Source organism: Heterodontus francisci, chromosome 21, assembly GCF_036365525.1.
Source record: "Heterodontus francisci isolate sHetFra1 chromosome 21, sHetFra1.hap1, whole genome shotgun sequence".
Lineage (NCBI taxonomy): Eukaryota > Metazoa > Chordata > Chondrichthyes > Heterodontiformes > Heterodontidae > Heterodontus > Heterodontus francisci.
In genome coordinates, this window is record NC_090391.1 from 2,739,261 (window position 1) to 2,752,734 (window position 13,474).

A 13,474-nucleotide genomic window follows, 5' to 3' on the forward strand; every position below is an offset into this window, starting at 1 on the left:
CTCCCAGCGGGCTCATCCTGTCGGCCTTGTACCCCAATCAGTCAGTCCACTGTTGCTCTTCTCGTCCTCTCGGCCTTGGTGGCAACAGAGACCCTGCCTCTGTTGTCCGTGGCGTGTGTCGGCACGGTTGGGCTCCAGTGTCAGACAAGCTGACGCGCTTCGCCTCGTGAGTGCCCTGACCACGTTGGCCGTGTGAAATCCTTTTTGTCGTTGTGATTGTTCGACTGAAATCCGAAGGGTCGTGCCAGGCTGGGGCTCCCCTCATCCCACCGGGGAGGGGAGCGTTCGCACGTTCCGGGTTTGACCCCACGCGCGAGATACGGACCGAAAACCTGAGACAACTCTTAGCGGTGGATCACTCGGCTCGTGCGTTGATGAAGAACGCAGCCAGCTGCGAGAATTAATGTGAATTGCAGGTCACATTGATCATCGACACTTTGAATGCACTTTGTGGTCCTGGGTTCTTCCCGGGGATACGCCTGTCTGAGGGATGCTTGACTGTCAATCGCACTCGCCTTTGCTGGCGGGAGCGCGCCTGGGGTTTTGTTGCAGAGGTTCCTTTGCTCCTCTTTGTCCCCCTAAGTGCAGACCCGGAGTTTCTCTGCCTTTGGGAGAGTTCGACCTCTGTCCCTCCATTTAATCACATGGGGCAATCCCTCTGTCGGCGTGGACCTCCGAGCGCGTCGGCACTTGTCTCGGCCAGCCTCTGCTTTTCCCAGGACAGCTGTCAGTGGGTTGCAAACAAAACGAATAACTGTGCCAGTGCTGGGACTGCTTGCTGCCTGGACGTTCGTCTCCGAATGGATCATGGGGCAGAGTTGTCTCTCTGTGAAGTGTGCAGAGCAGAGGTAGAAAAGCTTGAAAAAGTTGCCTGGTGAATCAGCATAGAGAGAGCGAGGGAAAAAAGACACTCGGTGTGGCATGTCTCTGGACGCAAACCGTGTGGTTCCGTCTCGCTGGCTGTTGTCAGTGGTCATCGTGGTTTTGTCGTTTTGGTTCTGGACAAGGAGGAGAGCTTGACGTATTTGCCTGTGGCTTTCTGTGCTGCCTCGCTGGCTTTGCGTGCCCTTTTTCGGTGTTTGTGCAGTTTTGCCATGGAGTCCCTGCGGTGCTGCGTGTTGTGCTGGAACCCTGTCTTCTTCCACACGCATACCCCACGTTGTGCCTCCAGTAAGCTTTCCTATATCTGAGCGTGCACCTAGTCAGTGCTGCCCTGACTTGTCCCCTGGTCTCTGCTACCTGCTTTCGACGTATACTCCCAGTTGCACCTGCTCCAAACTCTTCCCACGCCTTCTCGCTGCTCCCGTCTGATTCCTTTCCATGCTTGCATCCCGTGGGCTGCTCGTCTTTCTCTCCTCGCCTCGTGCAGTTCAATCCAGCAGCAGAAAAGCACACCTCCACACAATCACTCTGTCTTCTGCACCTCACTTATCAGCACTCTATCACAGCGTGAGTCAAGCCCGGGCGCAAGTCCAGCGTCAACACACTTGCACATTCATCGTTATTAAACCCCGCATGACTGACAGAACCCGAATGGTGTGCTCCAGGTGAGCCCCTAGTGGGTGAGTACGAGGTGCCATTGTCAATAAGCTGCGAGATCCTGGCCAGCCCGAGCATTTTTTTTTGGTGGTCCGATTTTGTCTGGGGGCATCCGATGATAAGAAACGCAAGCACACATGAGATTGCTCACCATTCTCCTATGACCTCAGATCTGACGTGACAACCCGCTGATTTTAAAGATATTACTAAGCGGAGGAAAAGAAACTAACAAGGATTCCCCTTGTAACTGCGAGTGAAGAGGGAACAGCCCAGCACCGAATCCCTGCTCGCCTGGAGGCTGTGGGACATGTGGTGCACAGAAGACCTCTTTCTCTGACGAGGCTCCGGTGCCCAGGTCCTTATGATTGAGGCTTAGCCTGAGGACGGAGTTAGGCCGGTAGCAGCCCCCGGCTCATTGGGATCGAGGCTTCTCCGAGTCGGGTTGCTTGTGAATGCAGCCCAAAGTGGGTGGTAAACTCCATCTAAGGCTAAATATTGGCATGAGACCGATAGTCAACAAGTACTGTAAGGGAAAGTTGAAAAAAACTTTGAAGAGAGAGTTCAAGAGGGAGTGCAATTGTTAAGAGGTAAACGGGTGGGCTCTGCGCAGTCTGCCCAGTGGATTCAACACGGTGGCACGGGTCGGTCCTGTTGGGGTGTCGGTGGATCTCCTCTGCTGGGACCGCTCCCCGCGCTGGCATGACCGTCGCTGGGCGCATTCCTCCGCTGGCGACTGTGATGTAATGAAAATGTATCCACATATAATGGATTTTACAGTAGTCGTCCGTCCACATGTCAGTTGTCGTTCCCACATTCACATCCTTCGCTATGTCAGTAATCGGAGAAATTAGTTCCTTTCTCTTTTCTTCAGCTACATTATGACATCTTCTTGAAACTGTACTTGAATTTGGGAACACAATAGATGCTGATACTCGACCGTATGTGGCACGCGCATTAATAAACTCTTCGGCAAGCTCAACAAACACTTCACCAGAGATACTTTGGAAAGATCCATTATCCTTGTAATAGAAACTCAAGGATTTGTCTGTAATTTCTGATTTCTTGTGAGCGGCTATGTTTCTTTTTTCACTCAAGTGTGCAAACGAAGTTAGGCATGACTGACTTGGCCCTGCTGCGAGTCGAGTCGAACTTTTTTCAATGTGCCATTGCAAAGATAAATTTCCTGCCTTTTTGCTGTCATATTTTGCAAGATTTGAATCGTACAAATCCACTTGAACGTTTGCTATAGCTGAAAAAAACAGCATTGAAATGTTTCCAAATTGAAGATTTACTTTCCTGGCTACAGGAGTTTCCACTGCTGAACATTCTCCATTAGACAGCATTCGTTTTTCGTCCATAGTGTACTTTAGTGTAGAATCACCTTCTGATGAATGCAAGCCACAGCATGAGCCGCGATGACGTCATAGAAACACTCAATCCCTCACTGCAGAGTGAGGAGTCCGGACTGCACTTTTGCCGCCTTGACCTGAATGTTGAATTGACGATTGCTTCCCAGAGGCAGCACTGTCCAGCCCGACCCAACACGAGCCCAAATGCTGGACTCAGAAGAGAGATCCGACCCGGCCCGAATCCAACACACGTTTTCGGGTCTAATCGGGTGTGGGTCATGTTGCCAGGCTTTAAAAAGAATGTCCTAATGGTGTGGTGAAAGACAAAGCATTGATATAGAGAGGGTGTTAATGACAGAATAATGAACAGCCCTATCCTGAAACACAAGCTTGAAAAATGCCAGTAGGGAGGTACCAGGTAAAATAAAAGAAGGTCTGGTCATGCTCTGAAATTATTGAGCTCAATGTTCAGTCCAGTAGGCTGTCGAGTGCCAAATCTGAAAGTCAGGTGCTGTTCCTCGAGCTTGCGTTGATGTTCACTGGAACACTGCAGCAGGCCCAAAACAGACCTATTGACATGAGAGAAGGGGTCTGTTTTGAAACGGCTAGCCACCGGAAAGCTGGGGTCATGTTTTCAGACTTGATGGAGATGTTCTGCAAAGCGGTCACTCAATCTGGGTTCGCTCTTCCCAATGAAGAGGAGACCAAATTGTGAGAAACGAATACAGTATACTAAATTGAGAAAAGGTACAAGTAAATCATTGCTTTGTCTGAAAGGAATGTTGGGGGCCTTGGATGATGAGGCGAAAGAGGACGCAAATGGGCAGGTATTGCACCTCCTGCAAATTGCATGGGAAGGTGCCGTGAGAAGGGGATGAGTTGTCATGGGTAATGGAGGAGTGGACTGGTGTGCTGTAGAGGGAATGATCCCTTTGGAATGCTGACAGGGGAGGGGAGGGGATGATACATTTGGTAGTGACCTCATGCTGGATGTGGCATAAATGGTGGAGGATGATTCTTCTGATGTGAATGCTGGTGCTGTGGAAAGTGAGGACAAGGGGAACCCTGACACGGTTCTGGGAGGGAGGGGAAGGAGTGAGGGCAGAACAGCGGGAAATAGGTTGGACACCGTTGAGAACCCTGTCAACCACAGTGGGTGGGGGGGATGACGGGATCCGAGGTGTTGGATAAAGGAAGACATATCAGATGCGATGCTGTGGAAGGTTGCATCATCAGAACAGATGCGTTGGAGACAAATGAATTGGGAGAATGGAATGGAATCCTACTGGAGGCAGGGTGTAAGGAAGTGAATTCGAGGTAGCTCTGGATGTCGGTGGGTTTATAATGAATATTAATGATCAGCCTATCCCCCAGAAATTGAGACAGAGAAGTTGAGCAAGGGATAGGAATTGTCGGGGATGGACCATATGGAGCGCTGGCTATACACCTTTTCGGGTGGATCTTAGATATTTCAGACCAGCCGCCAGAAATATGCCTGACCTTTATTTTTTGATCTATGTTTCGTGCCCTCTCATGACAGAAATCATAAAGACAGACTGTTAGAACATGCATCTTTACATCTCATAGATTTAATCCTGAAAACATGTTGCTGTATCCGTAATGTAGGATTAGTATAAATGGGTGGTTGTTGGTCGGCACAGACTCGGTGGGTCGAAGGGCCTGTTTCAGTGCTGTATCTCTAAATAAAATTTTAAAAATAAAATAAAGTCTGGTAAGACATGTTAGAACGTTATACACAATTTTAAAGCAAATTCCAATATATATAAATTATTTGAACTCACCTCTAAAGTTATCTCCTCCTGCTGCCGTTGCCTTTCTAGAATCAGCTTCTACTTTATAGCACTCCCTAAAAATATTCTACGCCTGTATTTACCAACTCTAACCAAAGCCATGTATAGGACTGGGTAATTTGTGGAAATTTAGCCCAAGTTTTTTTTTGGTGTCCCTATCGCTTTATGAGACGGCTGCCCTGACCATCAATGGAGGCTTCTGAGCAGCGCAATTCTGATAGATGGAAGCTTAAGATGCCAGCATGGTTTTGCGTATGTGACCACGTCAGCATTTGAAGCTCATAAAAATATAGAAAATAGCAGCCGGATTAGACCATTCGGCCCTTCGGGCCTGCTCCGCCATTCAGAAATGTTCATGGCTTATCGTCAAGTTCCCACTTTCTCCCCAGCCTCAGTCCCAACACTCAATTCTGGCACCGCTATTGGTCAGTAAGATCCCAGCCATCCTTTGTGATATTGTCCACTTCCAACTCAACCATTTTTCGACTGAAAGAAAGCTACGGGCACTTCCGAATGTTATTACTTTATATGTCAACATTTGTCAACTGTTGGTGCGAGGGGAGAGATTCTAATGGACTGTAGGCATTGCATCAGATTGAGGGCGACTGGCAAAAGAATCAAAGGCTACGTGCAGAATCTGTGTTTTAAACAGAGTGAGTTGTTGTCAGCGTGAGCACACTGCCTGAAACAGTGGTTGAATCAGATTGAATAGCAATATTGAAAAGATAAATGGATAATTACAGGGCAATAGCGTAAGAACAGCGTTTGGGGTTTAAAGTAATAACTCAGTCAAAGAACCAGCACAGGTGTGATGGATCGAATGGTCTACTGATGTTCTGACGCATTTTATGATGTCATGAAACGATTTACTCTTAGATGGAAGTAATATAGTGAACATGATACACCGCAGCTGCAGAATCTCCGATCTACAAGATAATATGCCATAATTCACTATGCTGACTATGGCAGCAGCGAACTCTCTCACTTAACTTACTGTGAATTATGTTAAAACTATACCATGTGCGTGCCGTTTCCCGTGCCACTTCTCTGTTGGTGAAATAAAGCCTTTCTGAGGTGATGTGCACACTTGTTCTCTCAGAAAAATGCTGTTATCCCTGGCTTCTCTTCTTCCCCTGTCCTAGCCACTAATTTGGGTACATAGAATTTGCTGTATGCTTATATGTGCGATAAATCACTTCTCAGCCTTTATCACAATCTGTATAAATATAAAAGTACAAATAGTGGGTGGAGTTGAAGACATTAAACCGTAACAATATAAAACTAAAGCCACCGCGCTTCATAGAAATTCAGCATTAGAAAGGGCACATTGACAAATAACAAAAGACTGTTCAATAATTCGTCATATTTATGCAGTAACATCTCAAGATTTCATTCAGAGTTTTTTGAACAGTTAAATAAAAATGATATTTCGTTACAAAAAAAAATCGACCTTAAAACGCAACCCAGATCTGTCTGTTCAATTATTGGCGAGGCATGACTACGGATGAGCCACATAGCTGGTTGCACGAAAGGGATGAACTAACCAACAAATGCACTTAGCTCAATCTCATCAAAATCACTTTCCTGCGTGCAAACAAAATGGCGGGTTGTTCAAAAAGTAGTGACCTGACTCGAAGCATAACTTCTCTTTATACTATCTTCTCTTGTTCGAACCGGCAACGACCATTACTGTCTCTGTACTGAGCTCAGCTCTTTTTATTGTAAACTAATTTCATTATCAGGATAATCGGATGTTTCATGATGCGCTTGAACTGCTCTCTAAATTTGTTCTGAGTCACCCCGTAAATGAAAGTATTTGTGCAGGAACTTAAATTCTGCAGCATATATCCGACGCGAAGGAAAATATTTAATGATTGATTGTAGTTCAAGAGAGTTGTTTCTGCAATGTTATAATATAAGAATTCTGCAACATACGTCAACCACAGAAGTATGAAACTGCCAGAAATTGCAAAGAGTAAAATAACGGACTTCCTTCTGCTCTCCACTTCTGGGTCGTTGTGTTTCTCTCCCTTGATCTGTCCTTTTAAACCTTCTCGGACCCGACTCGACACTAAAATGTGTCTGACCGTCAGAGCGTTGAGTAGCAAGATTAATACAAATGGGAACATTGGGGTTAAAATAGTATCAAACCAGTCAAAGGCCACCCATCCAGGCTCAGTAAAATAGCTTGGTTTTACATTACAAAACCATGGTACATTGTCGATGATTTCCTGAGGTTCATATATAAAGTACCAAACAATGCTTTTCAAACTCAGCAGAATGCACGTTGTTGCTATAACCACAGATGCCATGTTCTTCGTGCAATATTTTGCTTGCTGATTTTGACAACAAATAGCAACAAAGCGATCGAAAGAGAAAGTGATGGTTAGCCAGACTGAACTGTCTCTGGATGCACGAGTCAGGACAGCAAGAACACTGCACACAGGGGTGATGGACAGTAATGAACCTGGGTAAAATTCATAACTGATCCTAAATAATATGACCTCAGTGATAATGACTAATAGGTCTGTCACCACCATGGCCAACAGGTAGAGACTGATGCATTTGGATAGACCGCATTTTCCTCGAGGCAGGATCACAATGGCAATCAAATTCACTGCAAGAGAGACAAGACAAATGTGTCAGAAATTACGGAGCAATTTCGACAGAGAATTCTATACACTTTAATGATCCTGGGAAATTCCTAATTGACAAAAGCTTAATTAAATATTACTTCTGATTATACATCTTTTAAATTTCATTGTTCTACTTGAATATTATATTGACATAAAATTTTAGTTAATCCTATTTGTATTGCAACCTGGGTAAAAGATACTGAGAGGTGACCTGATGGAAAATTGTGGTTTAGGCCTTCATTGATCAATTTGTTTGACCCCAGATGTTTTGAAAAGGATCAAATCTTAACAAGATCGAAATCTAGTAGAGTGCGAAAACAGGTGGCTTGCTTTTAAGAACTAAAATGTAAAATCTTTGAAGCGCTTCATCAGTCCCAATGTGAGCAGAGCCAAGACAAGGTAGCCGAGCAACGAGACCGCCGTGTTTCCCTTGCTTTGTCCGATCACTATTATTGAAATGTTTACAAGCTAATAAGAGTTACAGCATGGCAAGTCAGAGACGTTGAGAGCCTGATTTGGATTGGGCGGACAGATGATCACAGAATCACACAAGCACAGAATCGTTACAGTGCAGAAAAAGACATTCGGCCAATCGCGTCTGCACCAGCTCTCTGAAAGAGAGACCCCCTCAGTTCCATTCCCCTGCCTTCTCCCCATAACCCTGTACCTTCTTCCTTTCCATATAACTCTCTAATTCTCTTTTGAATGCTTCAATTGAACCTGCCTCAACCATGTTCTCAGGCAGCGCATTCTAGACCTTAACAATGCGCTGTGTGAAACCATTCTTCCCCATGTCACTTTTGCTTCTCTTACCTAATACATTAAATCTGTGCCCTCTCGTTCTCAGTAAATTCACAAGTGAAAACAGTTTCTCTCGATCTACGCTGTGCAGACCCTAATGATTTTGAATACCTCTATCAAATCACCATTCAGCTTTCTCTTCAACATGAAAAATCGACCTAACTTCTCCAATCTACCTTCATAACTGAAATTCGTCATCCTTGTAACAATTGTCGTCAATCTTGTCTGTACTCTCTCCAACGCCTTCACGTCTTTCCTAAAGTGTGGAGCCTAGAATTGAACGCAATACTCCAGCTGAGGTCGAAGCAGTGTCTTATACAAGTTCAACATAACTTCCCTGTTATTGCTCTCTATGCCATTTTTAATACAGCCCACGATACTGTATGCTTTATTAACTGCTCTCACAACCTGTTCTGCCACCTTCAATGACTTATGTACGTGACATATACACCTCAGTCCCTCTGCTCCTGCACCCCCTTTATTCTATATTCTCATTCCATGTCCTTCCTACCAAAATTAATTATTTTAAATGTCTGTGCATTGACGTTCATATGCCACCTGTCTGCCCATTCCCCCAACTTGTCTATGCCCTTTTGAAGTTCTGCACAATCCTCCTCACAGTTCACAATGTTTCCAAGTTTCGAATCCTCTGCAACCGTTGAAATTGTGCCCTGTACACCAAGGTCTAGGTCATTAATATATCAGGAAAAGCAAGTGTCCCAACACTGATCCATGGGGAACTCCACTACAAACCTTACTCCAGTCCGAAAAACATCCATTAACGACTACACTTTGTTTCCTGTCACTCAGCCAATTTCGTACCCATGTTGCTACCGTCCCTTTTATGCCATGAGCTACACATTTGTACACAAGTCTGTTGTGTGGCACTGTATAAAATGTCTTTTGGAAGTCCATGGACACTGCATGAACATCATTGCCCTGATAAACCTTCAGTTAGCTCCTCAAAAAACTCAAGGTAGTTAATTAACCACGATTTTCCCTTTAGCAATCCCTGCTGGTTTTCCTTAATTAACTCTCATTTGTCCTTGTGACTACTGACTTTGTTCCTTGTTTATCTAGCTGATATGGGCAGAAATAGCACATATGGACACAAAATGCTGGCAATATAAATCAAGTCAGGCTGCATTTCAAAATCTTTGGAGAGGGATATCGAGTAATTATTTCAGAAAAATGAACTTTCATCAGAACTGAAGAAAAATGACCTCCCCTACGCTGGGAAGAGCGAATGCCTGTTGGGGCATCGCTTTGCTGCAAACTTTGCTCAGTCTGCAAACTAATTGCAGAATTTCTAGTCACTTGCTATGATAATTCTGCACCACACCTCCACTCTGACCTCTCTGCCCTAGGCCTCCAGAACTCTACTGATGAAGAATAATGGATGATAGAGGAGCAGCAACACATCTTTCCATTACGCACTATCCAACCTTCTAAACTCACCGCTCAGTCAATAATTTCCTATTCTAACAACTGTTCCCAATTAATTTAAAGACCAAATGCTAGTCATAATTCTGCTGTTGTCATTTACAATTCCACTACCTCTACCTTATGTTTATTTTCAAATCTGATTAGCTCCGCCTTGTACCTCGAACCATCACCATTTTTCAATGTAATCATTCCCAAATTCCATCCTTTCGCAGACCTCTGCTTCTATTGTTTTTATCCCCTTCCCCATTTCTTTACCTCCATACTGGTGCAAAACCTGGGACATTTGTCACAGCTTCCAGGTCTGATGGAACTTCACCAACCCGAATCATAAACTCGGTTTCTGTCTCAGTTAAATACTTCTCATCCTGCTGAGAATTTCCACCATATTCAATTTTTTTTTAGATCTCCAGCAGTATGTTTCCTTAGGGCAGACATATAGATGGAATTCACGAACTAAGCAGTGCCCTCTTCCGCCAAGGCTAAGCACTTCTGAAGGTTTGGTGTAGAATGGACTAGTGAATGAAAATGCAGATCAAGGAGAGTGATAGAGTTCTGAGAAGAGAATAACTAAACAGTCGATCAATAATTGGATAAATGCTTTAAACAAAATTGCTATTAGTTAGGTACAGTCATCAAAATTAAAGCAACATCCTGAAGAAGCTGGTAATTCGAAATAAATTTAAAAAAATAATAAATTGCCATAAAACCTCAGCAGGTCTGCCAGTGTGTATTTTGAGAGGAACAGAGGTGGCGTTTAGAGTCGGATACGACTCTTATTCGGAAGAACAGTCATAAGACAGGAAATTTTCATTCTGTTTCTCTCTTCAAAGATGCTGCAAGAACAGCTGAACACTTCCAGCACTTCCTGTTTTTAATTATTATAAGCATAGTGATCACTTCATTGAAGAAAAACGTTTATTTAAAGAAGTAATTTTGAAGAAGACAACAGCTAACAATCCAATTGTTGAATGCCAAATATCAATACACTGAACCTTGGGATAAAAGTTTTTCGAAAAACTGGGATCAGTTCATTCCGTGGACATAACAAGAAATATAGCCGGCTTTAGGTGCTGCATGGAATAAAGCAAACTTTTCTATCATGAGATATGAATGCTTGGAATCAAACTGGGAGAAGGGGAAAAAACATAACAAAACTTTAACTGTTTTTATTATCCATTGATAGAGTAACATTATTTAATATGGCATTACTTTGCCAGTGGCGATCTGTTAATGACCTGCCAATGTACTTGTTGTTTATAGTGACACAGTCGATGTGAATATTTTAACCATATTCCCCAGATTGTTACCTGTCAATATACCTGACTGTTTATGGTGACACAGTAACCACAGACCGCCCTATAAGAAATTCATATCAAGATTCAACATGTCTCAATTTTAACCAAGATCACGCATTCTGCAACTGACATTGAGGTTAAACAAAGATAGCTGAAGTAATGACGACATGAGAGGGTAATCAACAAGGTTGTGGACCTTCAGTAAATTATCAGTTGATTTGAAATAAATATTTAGAAACCAATTAATTCAGAAGCGTCTCCAGTAGAAAAATGAATGTATCAGAAAATGGGGAAAGTCTACATCTGCACTTTGAATTCTGTAACTCTATCCAAGACAGCATCTCAAGGAATCTTATACCTTAAATTTGCAGAGTGCCTAAATAAAAGGGTTTTGATTTTGATTTAGAGATACGGCACTGAAACAGGCCCTTCGGCCCACCGAGTTTGTGCCGACCATCAACCACCCATTTATACTAATCTTACACTAATTCTATATTCCTACCACATCCCCACCTGTCCCTATATTTCCCTACCACCTACCTATACTAGGGGGAATTTATAATGGCCAATTTACCTATCAACCTGCAAGTTTTTGGCATGTGGGAGGAAACCGGAGCACCAGGGGGAAACCCACGCAGACACAGGGAGAACTTGTAAACTCCACGAAGGCAGCACACAGAATTAAACCCAGGTCGCTGGAGCTGTGAGGCTGCGGTGCTAACCACTGTGCCACTGTTAGGACCCTGTACTTTATCTAACGTAAACTCTGCATCTAACACCGAATCTCCACGTAACACAGCCACTCCATCTAACACAGCCTCTCCATCCATCACACATCGAAGACAGCCTCTCTATCCAACACAATTCTAATAAAGCCTCTCCATCCAATACACATCAAACACAGCCTTTCCATCCAACACATATCTAACACAGTCTTGCTCCATCCAGCACACATCTACAACAGCCTCTCCATCCAACATACATCTAACACAGCCTCTCCATCCAACGCACATCTAACACAGCCTCTCCATCCAACACACATCTAACACAGCCTCTCCATCCAACATACATCTAACACAGCCTCTCTCCATCCAATACCCATCAAACACAGGCTCTCCATCCAACACACATTCAACACAGCCTCTTTCCATCCAATACACATCAAGCACAGCCTCTCCATCCAACACATATCTAACACAGTCTCGCTCCATCCAACACACATCTACAAGCCTCTCCATCCAACACAGTGGAGCAGTGGTTATCATTACAGCCTCACAGCTCCAGGGACCCGGGTTCGATTCCGGGTACTGCCTGTGTGGAGTTTGCAAGTTCTCCCTGTGTCTGCGTGGGTTTTCTCCGGGTGCTCCGGTTTCCTCCCACAAGCCAAAAGACTTGCAGGTTGGTAGGTAAATTGGCCATTATAAATTGTCACTAGTATAGGTAGGTGGTAGGGAAATATAGGGTCAGGTGGGGATGTTTGGTAGGAATATGGGATTAGTGTAGGATTAGTATAAATGAGTTGTTGATGGTCGGCACAGACTCGGTGGGCCGAAGGGCCTGTTTCAGTGCTGTATCTCTAATCTAAAAAATCTAATCTAACACAGCTTCTCCATCCAACACACATCTGACACATCCTCTCCATCCAACATACACCTAACACAGCCTCTCTCCATCCAATACACATATAACATAGCTCCTCCATCCAACATACATCTAACGCAGCCTCTCCATCCAACAAATATCTAATACAGTTTCTCCATCCCACATGCATATAACACAGCCTCTTCATTCAACACACATCTAACACAGCCTCTCCATCCAACACATATCTACCACAGCCTCTCCATCCAACACACTCTAACACAACCTCTGCTTCCAACACACATTTAACACAGCCTCTCTCCATCCAATGCACATCAAACACAGCCTCTCCATTCAAACACAACCACTTCATCTAATGCAGGCACTCTATTCAACGCAGTACCACAACTGATTGCAGAACCTTTATCAAATGCAACCCTTCCATCTAACACAGAATCTTCAAGTAAAACAGTAGCTTCATTGAACACATCCTCTCTGTAACAACGAGGCTCCACCTGCCACAGAGGCTCCATCTAATGCAACCTCTCAATTCAATGCAACACCTTCATCTAAAGCAGCCTCGCTATCCAGCACAGTCAGTTCTTCTCACAAAGCCACCTGCATCTATACAGTTCTCATCTCACAGCCCCTCCATCTGACACAACCTTGATATCGAAGATTACACTTTCATCAAGCACATCATCTCCATCTGACACAGCCCCTCTAACACACACCCTCCATATTACCCAGACCATCCGTCTAACACTGCCCCACCTATAAAGCAGCTCCAACATCTAATACAGACCCTCTACCTAATACTAAGCTCCATCTATCATAGCGCCTCCATCTAATAAACACTATCCCTCTATCTAGCGTAACCCCTATGACTAACATATCCCCTCCATCTACGCACCTCCTGTATCTAACACAGCCTTTCATCAAGCACATCACATTCATCTAACAAAGCCACTTCATATAACAAAGGAATTTCATCTAACACAGCCCCTGCTTCGAAC

The 13,474-nt window shown here is 44.1% G+C and overlaps 1 non-coding gene across 1 annotated transcript; it reads left to right on the top strand.

Annotated features, from left to right (window-relative positions):
* The first annotated feature begins 339 nt into the window (after positions 1 to 339).
* LOC137381232 (5.8S ribosomal RNA) lies at positions 340 to 493 on the top strand. The gene has a single exon (XR_010977119.1). It is a non-coding gene; the product is annotated as a 5.8S ribosomal RNA (ribosomal RNA).
* Positions 494 to 13,474: the final 12,981 nt, after the last annotated feature.